At 41.3% G+C, this 16,995-nt stretch overlaps 1 protein-coding gene across 2 annotated transcripts in view; it reads left to right on the top strand.

The window, feature by feature from the left end:
* The first annotated feature begins 733 nt into the window (after nucleotides 1-733).
* The window catches only part of bcl9 (BCL9 transcription coactivator), a 29,893-nt gene continuing 13,631 nt past the window's right edge, over nucleotides 734-16,995 (top strand). Inside the window, exons 1-2 of one of the 2 annotated variants that reach the window (XM_085374540.1) lie at nucleotides 734-871; nucleotides 2,805-2,971. The gene's annotated coding sequence lies outside the window, so the exon portion shown is untranslated. Of the gene's footprint in view, nucleotides 1,254-2,804; nucleotides 2,972-16,995 lie in introns of both variants that reach the window. The other variant, XM_085374539.1, reaches the window with a different exon arrangement.

Genomic DNA, 16,995 nt, shown 5'->3' with positions numbered 1-16,995 from the left:
CCCCCCCCAAAAGATGTCTAGACAAAATAGCTGCTGATTGATTTTATATAGATTCGATTAACCGTTTCAGCTGCTGACACCATGTGTCTTTTGTAGGAGGGGTGTATCAACTTTGAATAAAACGAAAACAGAAAGAATGTGCTGTGAAAAAGTTTCAAAAGTTTGATGCTTATCTACCGCGCATGGAAGAGAATTAGGGCCACTGGGGAAAAAGCGGGCACGTCTTTTTTTGTGTTTTCCAGAACTCCGACTTTTTTCCCCTCCGAATTCTGATTTTAATCTCAGAATCAGAATTCAGACTTTTTTTTTTCTCAGATTTGCGGGATTAAAGTCAGAATTCTGACTTTTTTCTCAGGATTGTGGAAAAGAAAAAAAAAGACGTGCCCGTTTATTTTTTTCCAGTGGCCCTAATCCTCTTCCGTAACTACGCCTACGCTCTTTCATATAGGGAAGTTCGAGGTAACTACTTTTATAGTTTACTCGGCAAAACAATCCCACGTAAACAGTTTAGTGTGTTTTTCCTTCTTCTCTATTTTCAGATGTCTTCTATAGTGTTTGCCATATCACATGGAGATGGACAGTGGTCTCTCTCGGCTGTCCGACAGTAACATTCTCACTGGCACACAGACCTGACCTAGAATTGCTACTTAGAATTCGACTAAACCATCTCGCAGTAACAGGGGGGTGGTGGGAAGCGACGACAGGAAATCTTGACTGGGATGTAATGGAGTAGGACCACTGGAAAGCTCCGGCGAATGGGGGGGAGACATATTCCTATTTTGTAATGTTACCGTGAAAATGTTGTGATTTGATAATTGTGCGGTGTAAATTCGTCGCTCAGGAAAAAGGGGAAATTAAGCTAGCATTCCAGGTGAGTGTTCCCCTTTTCACATCTAGCTGGAAAGTATCGCTACCACGGCTCGCCTCCTGGCAACGGGCACACGCGGGTCCTCCTCCCGGGGACATCTCACTTGGTATCCGTTCTTCTCTGCCTCTGTCCCCGAAGGCTGGCTAGCAAAACCCACGTAGCGTCTGGCCTGGCAGACAGTGAGCACCCTTTGAACCGTAAATGCCGATTTTTCCAGCGCAACAAAAGCGGATTATTCACGATGTTTTCGGCATGGTGTAAAACCCGCGGAGAAATATTGGTTTTTACCCCATTATACTGGAGGACCGCCCGTGCTTCGTGAAAATGAAAAAAGGATACAATGCAGCATGCATGTTTTGTATTCTTCGGGAGCTCCACACCGTTGGTATTGTATTTTCTTCATTTTAAACGTGTTTGGTATGATTTATAAATCCGAAACGAGATTATAGGCCTCGTCTGCTGATTGTGTCGGCCAGCCCTATCATCTGCCGAGCGATTTAATTGTTACATTGTTAACGGAGCGGGCAGAACTTGAAAATGAACGTTTGTCCAAGGCGGGCCTGAGTACTTTCATTAACAAACGAAGCCGTGGGATGAATATATGCGTGGGTTTTTGTGTGCTTGTGGGCGACGTCGTTGTTCTCGCTCTCAGCCGCCGTCCACTGCCTCCCTCTTCGGGGAAGACTTTGTTTGCGCTGGCCGAGGCTCCATGAATGCGAGTGCTGAAGTCCTCCCTTCCCCCCCAGTTCTCTGGCGAAACAGGAACAACTTCTTTTAGGAAAAAGAAAAAAAAGTTCCTGGAGTTTCAAGCGCCATGGAATTACTTTGTCCGCCAAGAGTTGTCCAGTGAGGCGCTGAGATTTCAGGGGGGAGTCTAATCCCTGTAGTTGCTGCGTGCTTTTACGTTTATTTAGCAGTTTTAGGTTTGTGTAGCTTTGTGTATATTTTAAGGACGACTTCCTCGAGTAGGCCTGTTCGTGGGTAACTTGTGGCATTGTGCTGTGCTACCTTTGGAAAAAGAAAACAAAGAGTTAGACATGGTAACGAATGTGATCACTCTTTTACATTTTACTAATCTTGTTTAACTTCAGGGAGGATAAAAAAAATCCACAGGTCCGACAGTGTGGAAATAAAAGCAGAGTAAAAACACAGTCACCACCTGGGAATTTACTGCTGATGAATAAAGTCTTATATTGTTCTCCCTTACCAAGTGATTTCTTTTGCCTCACTGAACATTTTGAAAGCATTCGTCAGGTTGCTAAATGCAATGTTTTTCCCTTGTTTTTTCTTTGTTTTGTTTTGTTTTTTTCCCTTTTTCCTCAAGAGAAGTCTGCAGCTTTTTCACTTTGTAGCAGTCCTTTCTCAGATCAGATGCTGTTAGTTCCTCTGAGTTAGCAGTGAGGAGGGGGAGGTTCAGAGTCTGAGGACAGTTTTGGAGCATACATACCAGTTGCTGAAACTGAACTGCAGACCTTGCTGGGTCTCTTCAATTGCTAGGCAACACTGCTGTCTGCCATTAATGTGCATCATTGCATAGTCTTGAAGCTGTTTCACATGCATCTTTTTGTTTTTTGTAGAATCACTGCTTCTTTTCATTGGGACTTTGTGTAGTTAAGGATTTACAAAAAAAAAATGCATTTTTGTCTTTCCACTGTGCATTTTTGGTGCACAGAAGTGAGGAAGCTCTTAAAAGAGTATCACAGACGCTCTCCTAATCCCTTATGTGCACACAGGTCGATAACTGAAGAATAAATACGTGTCTGGGTTAAAAAACGCGAGCCTACACTGTCACTGTAGCCCCTAATGACCTCAGCTTTGCACTGTTTATGTGTTTGCTACATGTTGGACTTGTGAACACCGGCTACTGAGTGCTTTTTCTTGCCGTTTGCTTGTTTGTGTTTTGCCCGTTGAGCAAAGTCCCTTCCCTCTGTTCCAGGTGTGAATGACTTGTGGCTGTAGGTTGTCGTGAGGTGGCCAGGTTCCTGCACAGCCTCTGTGGCTGACTGGGAGAAGTCGAGTGGAGAGCAGACATCAGTGCCCAGGGGACCTGAACGCCTGGTTCTCCATATGAGGCCCTGCTGAAAGGGCAGGGGGGCTTCTGAGGTAACCCAACTCAACTCTGGCTCTCTCTTCTTTTATTACACACTTTATCACACAGTTTCTTATACACACACACTCCCCTTGTCCTCTCTAGGGTGACAGAATGCTTGTAAATGGGCTTCCTCGTTGTTTTCATTGCTTAGGAGTAAGTAAAACAAGTAATGGCAGGATTATAAAGCCAGTGTCTGAAGTCACTCCCTGTTTACGATATGGCTAACTGTATTTACAGTGAACAGTTTGTTTTAAGTTTCTGAATTGTCCTTAAAAAAAAATCCTCATTGTGTTAAAATGTAGATAGTGGCCCGATGCTTGTCAGAAATAATGGAAAATCACACATGCTTGAAAGTGTCTGAAATCTACATTTTTCTGCTTACTGTCTGGTAGATGACATGGACTCTGTTATACAGGAGTTGCTGAAAAAGCTAAAACAAAGGGGTGATTTTGGACAATCTGTAGCCGTAAGGCCTTTGTGTTCATTATATGTTGGAATAAGAAGAGCTAGAAGCACGAGGCGCATGTTTTTCAGCTCTGCTTTTTCCACGCTATAATTGCTGTCAAAAACTCACTGGTGCCATAAACTGATAGCTTAACGCTGCTGTGATGTAACCATAACAAGTCAGGCGCGGGCACTTTGCAACGCCGGTCACTATCTCTTGACATTTATCTTTGGAGGTGCCTGCTTTCTGATGATGGAGCCTTGAATTGCGGAGCAGGCAGCCTGTTTGACTGCTGTTGACGCTCAGGGGGTAGCGGCTTGAGGAAAAGGACCTCACCGCCGCAGTGCATTGGACTATCAGCGCAGTGTTTGGTCTCGCTCTCTGATCTGCACATGTTGAGGACACAACACGGTCAGGGCGCTCTTCCTGAGAACGCTGTGCGCACTGTTTATTTATCTGCTATCTAATCTGAAGTGTGTTAACCAAAAACCACAGCGAGGTGAAGGACGCGGGGAAATGGATATTGATGTAAAGCGGCAAAGGATTTATTTTTGCCTCTGAGTATTGGACTCTCATGTTTCTGTGCATTTGTTTGCTTCGTGGGTTTTCTAATTAAAACTCGCAAGCCTTGTGTTGTGTATGACGTGGAGGGATGTGTTGGAGAGGCAGTTTGTCTCTGTGACTGTGTGGCGGGTAAAGGGGGAGGGGGGGGTCCCCTCCCTTGTCGTATAGTGGATTAGACTACCCGACTCAGTGTGTTTTTCTACTGCTTTAAAGGTTTATTTCATCTCTGTAGGACCTTTTTTTTATTTGCACTAATGAAAGATCAGTTCATTAAAGACATTCATTCACAGTTCATTAAGAAATTCAGTTAATTTCATGAATGGCTCTCATGGTTGTAGGATGTCCACAAGGAGAAGGGAAAATAAAGTTTGACGTTTAACTTGTATTACTAACATTATTCTGCCCTTAACTTAGCATTGTAAGATTTTGTGTATCTTTTTTTTTTTTTTTTTAAGTCTAGCAGTGTTAAATTATTACTACAATGCAAGAGACCTGTAATCTAAGTACTTGATATACTGCAGTGTGGCCCTTAAAGGGAATTGAAACACTTCAAAATCACCAAACTCCTATAAAACAGGATTGTCAAGTACTGTGGTGCGTAGTTATATTCATCGTTCCCACCAGAACTGTAGAAATATGATGGTATAATAGGCTAAAATTATGAACTCATAGAATATATTTTTATTTAGTTCAATGGATGTAGAAAGCAATTTTTAACTCCTCAGATTGTAGAGGATTGCTCAAAACCACTAAAATAAGCTTGCCGCTGCAGGATGTTTCTGAGAGTAGGTGTAAGCGGATGAAGGTTAAAAGAAACTTTTGACTTCTTTGGCTATTGATTTGTATTTTGCTGCTGATATTGCCCGTTCACTCCTCTGGCAATTATAATGGACAGTTGATATATTTTCTCTCTCTCTCTTTCAGTAGATATAAATATGGACTTAATGCATTTGATAGGTATCTATGCCTACAGCAACTTTTTTTTAATCTCTAGCAACAATGTTTCTCATCCTCGGCATGAAATTGTGAACACAGTTCTTCTACGAGAGTCAGTGTAATTAAAATCAACAATTAGTCGCAATCAGTGGGTTCAGAAGGTGCTATTTGGGGGGGAAAAAACGTTCGCTTGTATCGGATTGAGCCAGTTGATGAAATCGGTGATGAAGTTTAGGCAGCGAAATTGGCATTTAGAGAGAGAAAGTGGAAAATGATGATCTTCCTGCTGCAAATTGGGTTACACGGCAGAAGCTAGAACCAGTAACAATAGGAGGTGAAATGGGATAAAATGGAAGACAATAACAGAGTGAAGATACACAGATTGATGGATGGATAATAACGTGATGGTATTAAAACAATACAAAACTTTTATCCTGTTGTAGAAACATGGACATCAGTGCTTTCAGTGGATAAAATTACACACTTCAAATTTGCAAAATCTCTGAATTCTCAATCTGCTACAAACTGTTGTACAAAAGCGAGCGCATCGGTTGTGTGCGTCCTGTTGATCACAGTTGGTCCATCATAAGAAATATTAAGATTAATTACTATAATAATAAAATATAAGGGGTACGGTTAAGGCCTAAATATGTAAATTCACAACATGGAGCCCGTAGTAATAAGTCTTTTCCGCTTTCCTACCAGCTGCAGCTGAATGTATAAATGTGTTTCTCTAATAGCTGCAGTTTCACATCGTTTTAGTGTAGGAGGTCACGGACTCGTGTGGATGTGTGGTGGGATTGTTGCCCATACAAGATCCTCGGGGATGTGTCTGGCTGAGTCAGAACGTACCAATCAATCTGCTTTCATGTTTTTTTCGCTGTGATTGACAGTTATGGCACAGACAGGCTGCTTCTTCTACAACGAGGGAAAGGGCGCTCGCAAACAGAGCTGCTTTCAGGTGGAACCTGGGTGGTGGTGGTTGTGGGAGGGGGGTGGGGGGGAGCTCTGTGAACTGCATTTACCTCAACTGTGAGCCACCAAGCAGAGGGCCTTTCCTGCTACAAGGCTGACACTTTTTTTTGGGTTAGCCTAGCTTACCATATGACCAGGACTGATTTCACACACTTACTCACAGTGGGGCCGACATTACTTAGTCTGTAATCTGCCAGCTGGCCCAGTACAAAGTCAGAGTGATGTCTTGATTGTGAGATAACGGTGTGGTAAATTCACAGCTAGCAGGTGGTCATCCTGTATCCTGCTTTCTGCATGTTTCATTCAGGCAGCGTTCTCATCAAAAACACTTAAAGTATTTCAAGAAGTGAGAGACGTTTGACTCTGACTACAACCTGTTGTGTGCCACATCTGTGAAAGTGCAACTTTGGACAACATCCCCACTGTAAAAACGCTGGATAACGTCCAGCGTTTTCATGAGTGAAAAATGGCTTTAACGAATAACAAGGTGGCCACAAGAAGAAAGCATTGTATCGTGATGAAGTTGACTAACTGGGAGTTTTTTATTGTTTCATTTCTTTATCTTTGGTGATCCGATAAGATGCCCAACAGTGTTTGTTTAAACTTTAACACAATTCAGGGAGCTCAGTTTTAATTTGAAATCTCAATTTATTCATCTGCTGTGGTAACTCTTCATCGGTAAGTATTCTTTGACTAAGCGATCACTGTAAATATGAGGAAGATTCTGGTGCTCCAGCCCTTTATTCTCTTTAGTTGAGCTTCTGATAAGTGATAGTTTCAGCGCTTTGTAAAAAAAAATGCACTGTTTTAAATTAGTTTGTGAGAAATAAACAGAGCTTCATAGAGTTAAATGTTGTTTATATGGCTGAAGTGATTAATCTACATAATGCTTGCCAGGAAATTGTTTTGCAACTAAGTTGATATATTGATGTAAAGCAAACATTAATTTAAGTCCATTTTTAAGCAAAAATACCAACTCTACCAAAGTGTAAGCTTCTCAGTTGAAGAATGATGCTTTTTCATTAATGCTTAGTTTTGACTGTTTTCTAACAGTAACGTCAATAGATAATTTATAGTGAAAAATCACAGAGTTGTGCAGGGGTTAGAATAGAATAGAATAGAATAGCCTTTATTGTCATTGTACAGAGTACAACGAAATTGGAGTGCCACTCCCTTGGTGCAAGTTTCAATAATAAATATAAATGTAAAATATAAAAAGTACAAAAAAAACAATCGTAAGTACTCAAACAATAGTATGTACAATATATACAGGATAGCAGCATTAATATAATGACAGTAGCTGTGCTGCTTCATACCAGGAAGGTCCTGGGTTCAAACCCATCGGGCATCTGGGCGGTTTGGAGTTCGCATGTTCTCCCTGTGCTTGTGTAGGCTTTTCCTGGGCTCTCCAACTTCCTTCCAAAGTCCAAACACGCACATGTAAGGTTAACTGGTGACTCTAAATTGGCTGTTTGAGTGAAGATTAGTGAAAATGTTTGTCTGTTTCTCTCTCTTTGTTAGCCTTGTGATTAACTGGCGATTTGTCCAGGGTGTAACCTGCTTCTCGCCATATGACAGCTGGGAGAGGCTCCAGCCCCCCTACCAGCCTCATTTGGTTAAGAAGATGGAAAAATTGTAGTTTATACTGGACTTGAGTCTTATGGTCACTGCATTTGAAAAGCTTGCTCAGAATAAAGCCCCCTGCATTAGCGCAGGTATAAGAGGAGAAGAATCCAGAAGAATCAAGCAAATAAATCACAGTTTTCCCCTCCAGGAAGTCTTATCTTTTCAAGCTACTCGAGAATCTTCCTCTGTATAATCTGGGAATCTCTGAGCTCCTTTATTTATATAATTGAAATGTCAGTAAGGGCTGTCACGGCTGTACACTTGTGTATAACCTGGCTGTGTGTATATTAGGTTACAGAAATTAAGAGGTGCAAGAAATAGCCCTCTTCTGCTAGTACTTACACGGCTGCATTTGAATCGAATTGACTCGTTTTTTCGGGTTTTCTGTTAGTGATAGCACCTGGTACCATGTACTCTTTTAGTACTTGCTTGGCTGGGGTTCCAAGTGAGCTGAGTTGATCGGAAAATGTAATGTCAGCAGACTGTGTGCCACCGATTGGTCAGTCAGTGGTGTCATGAGAGTGACTCCTTCCCAAAAATTAAAACTGTCATTTTTGAAATCCAGCATCGAGGAAAGTAGCGGCACAAAAATCACGGCCCGAGTAAAAGCCCTAGACTGAGCGGGTATGCTATCGGCTCGACGTCGTTCATTGTTGTATTGTTTGTGCCACATACAAAGGACATCACAGGACATTTGGATGTGTTGCTAAAACAACCCCACGCACATTTAGGTGATACACAGTTGTAGTAGAAAATGAGTCGAGCTGAGTAGGTACCGCGTCCCACCACTTGGGGTGAGGGTAACAGTGATGCATATAAACAAGGGTTCAGACTAGGGCTGGGCCATATTATACCGTTCACGGTAATACCGGTATAATGTTAGGCAACGATAGGAAAATGAAATATCGCGATAGAATGGGAGTAAAACGCGCATGCGCAGTGCCTTTGTTTTCATACGCACATGGCCGATTGTTGAGTGAAACAGATGATCCAGAATTGGTTTGTAAAAATGGTGCAACTTCCGTGATGTGGAACTGGTTTGGTGTTTGTCCGTCAGATACACAACAAAACACATTTTTTTGCAGAACATGCAAGCGGCCGTTGTTATTGTCGTATTTGTCGGACTAAGATGCTCTTAAATCTGGGAGTAATCTGGGTCCTAAACTCCGTATGCTTCAGGTCAAACAACACTGCAGCATCACTTAGAGTTAAAAACTGTCTAAATTCTTTCATCTTTAATAAAACGATCAGCATTGCTGCTTTACGAGGTGTAACTATAAAGTTTAACTTCCAGGCATCCATGAAAACAAAAGTTATTACATTTAACGGAGTTAGAAGTTAGCAGGAAGCTAGCGGAAGTTAGCTCGCTAGTTTCGCTAGTTACCTAAGCATGATAATGCATGTTCTGACTGAGAGATTTCTGAAAAAAATCAAACGTACACCTCTGCTATCACTTGCAACATAAATGAAGACAGGAAACTAAACAGCAGTGACGTTTGTAGGGTTACTGAAGTTGGGCTAGCTGGTATATAATGATGTGCTACGTGATCGCTAGCGACACAGCTATGTTAGCATAACATAAACAGTGAAGCTGGAGGACGAACACTAACACTTTTCCACTTATAAAAGTTAACGTGAAGGTTCTTCATGGTTAGAGACAAATGCAATCGCATGGCAGGATGCTGTAAACGGACCAAACTTCAGTCAGGAGAACAACTGAGATAATCCATCCACAATACGAGGTTAGTCATTAATATACTGCAACAACATGGGAATAGAGCAGCTGCCAGAGAATTCAACATTAAGGAATCAATGGTACAGAAGTGGAGGAAGCAAGAAGAATGAGTTTAATAAAGTTTGATTTATCTGACTGCTTTGTTTCGCTTAATGTGCCTTATAATCCCGTGCACCTTATGGTCCGAAAAATACGTACTGCACACTGCAGTTTAATGTTGCAAAGCACCTCTTTTTAACTTCAGTGGATATTATACATGGTTATGCTCAGGACATGTCAGCCCATTTCTAGTGGAAATGCCTTTTGGTTAAACTTTCAGCAAGCAATTTGCATTTGTACTGTTACATTTTTATAAAGCTTTAACGTACATAAAAACCAGCTTCTTGTTTAAGTGAATATAAATGGAAGGTTGTCTTTTTGCGCTAGTAATGTTGTGGAGTTGTATTTTGTCTCGCATCAATTATATCGTCGGTTATATCGTTATCGCAAATTTTCAAATATATATCGTGATAAATATTTTTGGCCATATCGCCCTGCTCTAGTTCAGACCACACAATGGTCACTGTGTCAGTTTAGATGAATATAGAGTTATGATATCCTGCCTTTTCGTGACTGAGGAACATGGCAGACTACATGGTGCTACCCAGTCAATCATGCTTGCAGTCTTTCCTGATACTTTATGCTTTCTGTGAAAAGAATCCAAACACACTGTGGCAGTTGAAGCAGTATGATACTGGTTGACTAGTGGTCATTTCACAGTTCCACCTAAACTAAAGTGGTAAAATCATTCTTCATCTTCTTTGCCATGCCTGCAGTTGTTCACAGCTGAACTTTTGAGAAAACTCAACAGCTGGCACAGCGCTCTGTACTGATATTGATGAACCACACAGGAAAGACAGAAGTGCCACGAATCACCCAGAAAAATGTCAACATGCTAGTTTTTTTTTTTTTTTTTTTTTTTTTTTTTTTTAAATGTATGTATTATGTGAGAAAAATCAACTGCCTATTTTCATCCTGTGTCACCTAGATTGGGCCGTAATTGGGCACAAGAAGATGCATATCGTACCATCTTAACCCACTAAGAGTCAGACTTTGATTTTAACTAGAATGGACCAAGATCTTTAGATAGATGATTCATGGACTATTCACAATGGAGTAATTTCAATTTGGAGTCACCACTGTTTATATTGTAATCAGATCATTTATAACCAGTAGCAAAAATTAGCTTTTGTTTTGTTGCATATAAACAGTAGTTTCCAAGCAGACAAAATCAGATGTTAGCGCCTTAATTATCTAAATCAGCTAACTTAAAGGTAATCTTTTATTTTTATATTTAGACCGCAACTGTAAGCGCTTTGTTATAGGAGGCAGACAAAGGGGATTTTTCACACGTTGCTGCCTATAATTACAAATGTCATGTGTCTTGGATGTGGCACAAATTACACACACTGGTTTTATTGTATTATAAGCTCATCGCTTCAGATGGGAATCTCAAGAGACCTTCCAATACAGATGCTGATTTGACATGTATTAGGGCCCTTTACTGAAGATGCACTTCTTTTAGTGCATCTGTATTTTGATTTTTTTTTTTTTTAACCCGCTGTCGAGTAATTCGAGCCACCTGCTTGTGGTTGTGAGCAAAGGACTTGAATGTGTTGTTTCTTAATCAGTTTTAGATCATGAATGTGAGGAACAAAACAACTCTAAGCTTCATTCTGAAAATGTATTTTCTTGAGTTATGTTGGCAGTTAAAAAACATCGCCTTAAATGGTTATTGGTGAATAAATCGCATAAAAAGAAACCAGGCAGGATGCTCAGCATGCATCTGATATCAGGATTAAGAAGCATCACCATTAATGTGAAGATTTAATTTTAAGTTAGTTCACCAGGGGCGTGGCTTTTGCATGGCTTTACATATCACTTATTGCTGCGATTCCATGGTTATATGCAGGGACCTAAAGGAAGCTCAGACAGAAATGCACACGAGCATGCTCTGACTCATGGGAACAGCACATGCCATAAACTTGAAGCAGAGTTCTCAGTGGATCTCCGACATTATTAGGACAGCTAAGTACTGCCTCATGTTGGTATTTGTCTGTGCACCAGTATAGTTATGTGCGTGTATATTGCTCTGTGACTGTATATTTAATTAGGCAGGTCTTAGCCAGTGTGTTTAAAATTCCATGGGTATGACACACCAGTGTAAACTGGGGTAATTCAGGGACACAATCTGTCTCATATTCTCTCCAGAGTGCTAATTTTGTTGTACGATAAAAGAACGAAGATAGAACATCTATTATATACTCTTTGTGTGTGTGCGCGTGTGCTTGTGTGTAGTTTCTCTCTTTAGGAAATACCAGGTCAGTAAAGATGCCTGAGCTTTGTTACGTGGTTTGAAAGGTTGCAAAGCCTGTTTCTTGTGGGCGCTGTGGTTTGTAAAATACAGAAAAGAATGTATGGAAAATATTTTGCGTAAGCACGTCTTGAAGTTTTGCATAGTGTGTTGTCATCTTTCCTGCTTAATATTCTTTTAAAAATTTTGATGCAGTTTGATTAATGAAACGTTTTAACTAATAACAAGTTGCTTGCAAGAAAAGCTTGTTGACCGGTGAGGAACGCAAATTTCTTTTCCTCTTTACCTCAGTGGTCTACATGGCTGCTGAAAGGCCTGGCCGTTGGGATTTCCCACAATACTTGTAGTCACAGGGAGACGTCCTCCCAGCATGAGCAAGGTTGGAATGTGGCCCGAGTGTGGGAGCGACTGTGCGGATGAAGGAAGGGGAGTCACAGACCAGAGAGCAGGGGAAGGGAGGAAAGAAGGGGTCTGCACAGAGGGCAGCAGAGTTTGTCCTAACTGAGTGCTGTTCCTGTGTTAATTCATATCTGAGATAGAAATGAGAGAAATCATTATTTAGAGAGGAAAAATGCGTATGTGTCTTACTGTTTACTGCTCATATTTGCTGCAGTGACTGCTGATTCCAGGAGTGCTCTTGCATTAATTAGCAGTTCTACTGGAGGTCTTCATGGGTTTAAAATTTTGATCCTAAAGGGATCCAGAGGGGATCTGAAAAAATTCATACGCAGTCTTAAATGGACCTTAAGATAATTGGACTAGATCTGAAATGCAGTTGACCTGAACAGACCCAAAGAGAGACCACCAGCAGTTAATTGGCAGGATGATGCACCATCAGCTAACAAGCAGACTTAAAGAGAGGCAGTTAAATTTTTTTTCTTCCCTCTTTTCTTTGCTGGAGTTTTCTTTTGCCTCAATCACTTTGTACTCTGCAGTGTAACACAATGTATTTTGATGTCACAGCTGAAAGCAAATCTACTGGGATACATGTACATTTTAATTGTGGAGTTTGCATGTCGTCCTTGTGACTGCATGGGTTGACTGCAAGGCTACGACCTTCTTAAAAAATGGACAGATTGGTGAACGTAATCATTCAGACAGCCAACCCAGAATTAAACTCCTTAGGTCCAGAATAAGGTCTCTCATATTATGGTATGTCATGAGTTAGTATGGCTTACTATGCTAAGATGTGCTAGTCATGAAGTAGAATTAATAGAAGGGTGACCAGCTTCTAGGTATAATGGTTAAGAACTGGACCCACAGGCATCGATGTTCACAAGCTCACTTCCAGCTCTGGTCGTCTTTCTGCTTTCTCCTGCTAACAGAGTATACTTCAGTAGAAATCTCAGCTACAGTTTGACCTGATTGGTTTGATCCAAATGGACATCGAAGGGTTTTACAACCAGTTTTATTCTTGTATAAATGTTTTCAGTGTGATTTATTGTTCCAAGTCTTATCTGGGATCCAAAAGTTGTGCAGTCTTTGATGTTTCATCTATAAAGTCCAAGATGTGCTGTATTTTATAAGTGAGAAATATTGTCGGATTCTTTTTACCTTGATACCTTTTAAAAATCTTACTGTCAGGTTTTGATACTAGCAACCCCCTTAATTTGCACTTCTTGTCATAGAAGTACAGGCACGTTCTTGCCAGTTATCCCGTTGTCTTTGTCTCGTATTGAGCACAAAGGTGTGTGTGTGTTTGTTTTGTGTGAGCAAGGCACAGTCACTTAGCCAGGGATGCAGAGACAGAGGGCAGATGGAAAGAGATGGAAGTGCGGGGTGAAGTGTGTGAGACGGAGATCAGAGCAGGCCAGAGTGCTGAGTGCCAGTCCTGCTGCCGGAGCTGGCCACTACACATGGCACCATTCCCAGGCTACGCCAGCAGATGTGCCACTAGTGAGTCAGCGTGTGTGTGTGTTTGCCTACTTGCACTCGACTGGGAGACAGACACCCACCCGCACTCTCTGTGAAGACAATGGCTTGTGTAATGACTACCGTATCACACCCCTTTCCCATCCTCCTGTTTTCGTTGCCACTTCCATCACTGTGATGGATACGGTGAGGCTTCTGTCACCACGATATGATATGACACAGTGTGACATTACACACATGTCGCCTCCCAGGGGATGGTGGGCCTGGTCTGCAGACCAGAGGAGAATGTGTTGTGGATGGTTTGAATTGGGAAAGCTGTTATGCAGGACCAGTAGGAAAGCTAATATTGGAAGTAATGGAGGGAGCTGAGGAAAAAAGGAGAAAGATGGAGGTGTGTAAATATTGGACTCTGGGAGCAGTCAACAATTTGGAAAATACAGAAGACTTTAAGTTTCTTGTAACAACTTGATTTCAGTTGAAAGGAAGCCTGGTCATACTTGTGCGTGCGTCCTTGAGCCTCTCACAGTGCATGCATAATGTCAAATGTTAGTCTAGTGGCGTCACAGCTCTATCTTTAGTGACATTCAGGATTCTTTGCATTCTGTGTTCGCTAAGTGTAAATAATGAGCACAACGCAGGGTGTGGCATGCTGGCAGAGTCCTTTCAGGAAGTCACCTGAACAGGTGAGCATGCAGGTGTTTCCTACACTGTGGTATTGTTAATGTCCAACAGATATCTTTATCTTACTTTCATTTTTTTTCTTACTGTTTTTTTTTTTGTCTCACTTCTTCAAGACAGAAAGTAGCTGTAATGTTTGTGCAGGTTGTGCTGTTTATTACCTGAGCTAAAGCTGCATATCAACATCATCGTCATCATTTTAGATTTGCATTAAACTTTACATAAACTAAAATGCTAGTATTTTAGCGGTGGCAGCTTCATAATGAAGTAGAATTGCAAATGACAAGTTTAATGTATAAATAATAAAACTCATTGTCCTTGAGTTCAACAGATTGGCAAGTTTTGCTTGCTGTAACTCAGTATTTCTGTTTAAGTGACATTACAGCCACTATTCTTACTTTGTGGCCCTGCTGTCTTACTACTCACTACATACTCATGCTTAGAGTATGTAGTGGCAGTATGTAGGGGCAGGAATAGCTCAGTAGGTAGAGTGGTGACCCCATGATCGGAAGGTCGGGGGTTCAACTCCACTGAACGGCTACCCTGAGGTACCCCTGAGCAAGGTACCGTCCCTACACACTGCTCCCTGGGCGCTGCATTGGTGGCTGCCCACTGCTTCACTGGGTGAATGGGTTAAATGCAGAGGAACTATTTCCCTATGGGGACTAACACTTACACATTATTATTATTATTAAACTCAATTCATATCACAAATAGAGCAAACAGATATAGAAGATTTACCTGTCCTTCAAGAAGCTAAGATGCAATTTAAGGTATAGTACAGCGCATGTAGATTGGAAAACCATAAAAAAAATAACTAAAGCAAAAAGTAATATAGTCAGTGAGAGCAGCCATCATAAATTTTATAGTCCAGTCTAACATTTCAAGCCCATGTTGATAAACATACAGTAGCAGTATCTGACACAGACACCACTGTGTTATGCTTTGTTCCCATTATACACACACAGTACACTGACAAAGTTAAAGGACTGACTCAGAGAGATTTTGTAAAAGTACAGAAATTCAGTGCTGCTATCCTGTAATCACCACCTGTGGCTTACTTTGACAAAGGGGCGATCGTGGCTCAAGAGTTGCCAGCTCGTCTTGTAATCGGAAGGTTGTCGGTTCGAGCCCCAGCTCTGACAGTCTTGGTCGTTGTGTCCTTGGGCAAGACACTTCACCCGTTGCCTACTGGTGGTGGTCAGATGGCCCGGTGGTGCCAGTGTCCGGCAGCCTCGCTTCTGTCAGTGCGCCCCAGGGCAGCTGTGGCTATAATGTAGCTTGCCATCACCAGTGTGTGAATGGGTGAATGACTGAATGTAGTGTAAAACGCTTTGGGGTCCATAGGGACTAAGTAAAGCGCTATACAAATACAAGCCATTTACCATTTACCAAAGTTATCCAGATTTTCACTACATATTTAACTCCAAAGGGAAGAAATCAAACATCGTTTGAACATTTGGAAGGTTTAAAATGTGTTTTCATTAGAAAAGGGCATATTTTGGCATAAGGCACATCCTTATTTCACCACTCTGTCAGATTAAAAAAAAAATCATTTTGTTGCATATAAGCTTTTATTCATGTGACCATTTCACTAAATTGAAGTGTGTGTGTATAAGCTGTTGTGATGAGATGTAGAGCGTTGTTTTTTTAAATTTTGTTTTATTTTTCCTGCTCTGAGTTGGCTGCTGCTTTTTCAGATTGTACAGTTGGTTGCTGATGGCCATGTGTTTTGTATATTCTTACAGAAAACTGTGAGAAGAGGTGGAAATAATGCTTTTTGATATTTCCCCTAAACAAATAATGGGCAAAAGCAATTCTTGAGATGGAGGGTGAACAGACGGAGAGTGGGTAGGGAAGCTAGAGTGAGAAAGAGGGAGCAATACTCCATTGTGACTGAACTGCAAAATGGGATTTGCATAAATAAGGCTGAAACATCAGCAGGCCCTTTTACAGCCACCAGCAGGGCTGAGATGAGGGAAGAGGGATGGCGTGTGTGTGTGTTGTTTTTTTTCTTTTTTTTAAATAAATCTTTGTTGTGTTTAAAATTTTCAGCCAGTGGACTATGTTGACAGCAACATAGTTCTTTTCTTCTCGCTGATCCCACACCTTACCAGCGGAGTATACCAGTAGATACTGCATTGCTATAAAGCCTCCCACTCCCCTTCAGAGGAATTTGGGTGACGTAGATTGGAAGGGTCTACTCTCTAAGCAGGCAGCATACAATGACTGTTACATAAGCATGAAAATAAAATAGTCCTCCAGTGCCACCCGCATCGGAAAGCCCAAATCTAATTGAATTGAACTATTTTCTGCCCCCTTCATATTTATATCACAGGCAAAAAGCTCATTTTTGGAGTGTCATTATGCTGTTTTCCCATTAACTTGCATGAACTGCATCTCCTCGTGTTTGCCGTGATAGACAGTTCAGCATCTTTACTGGAGGTGGAGGAAGTGAATTCTCTGTGATTACCTCTATGATGCTTTCTTGTTTAAATGTGTGTGTGTGAGACATGCTGGAACGTACACACCTGATGTGTGTGTGTGTGTCCGTGTATTCCTTATGACAATCATGTCAGCAAGCTTTCCAATTAGTGTCTTGTTAGCGTGCGATTGGAAAGAACAGATGATTGACAGTTCCTGCTGTTTGCTTCCATGTACGCGCACAGACTTGCATCACACGCATATGCTTGTTATTGGGGTCTAGATTTAGATGAAGCCCCTCCAGGCTTTACATGCAAGTTGGAGTTGAATGAAGTAGAAGACTGGTTCTTTGATATATTATAAACTATATCTACTAATGCAAACGAAATATATATATTTTAAGTGATTTTATTTTATTTTATTTTTT

Source organism: Diplotaxodon limnothrissa, linkage group LG16 (assembly GCF_057381915.1).
Source record: "Diplotaxodon limnothrissa isolate DT_005_m linkage group LG16, D_limnothrissa_male_GT1.1, whole genome shotgun sequence".
Lineage (NCBI taxonomy): Eukaryota > Metazoa > Chordata > Actinopteri > Cichliformes > Cichlidae > Diplotaxodon > Diplotaxodon limnothrissa.
The sequence above is the reverse complement of the archived record's forward strand: the minus strand, read 5'-3'. Positions and strand labels throughout refer to the sequence as shown.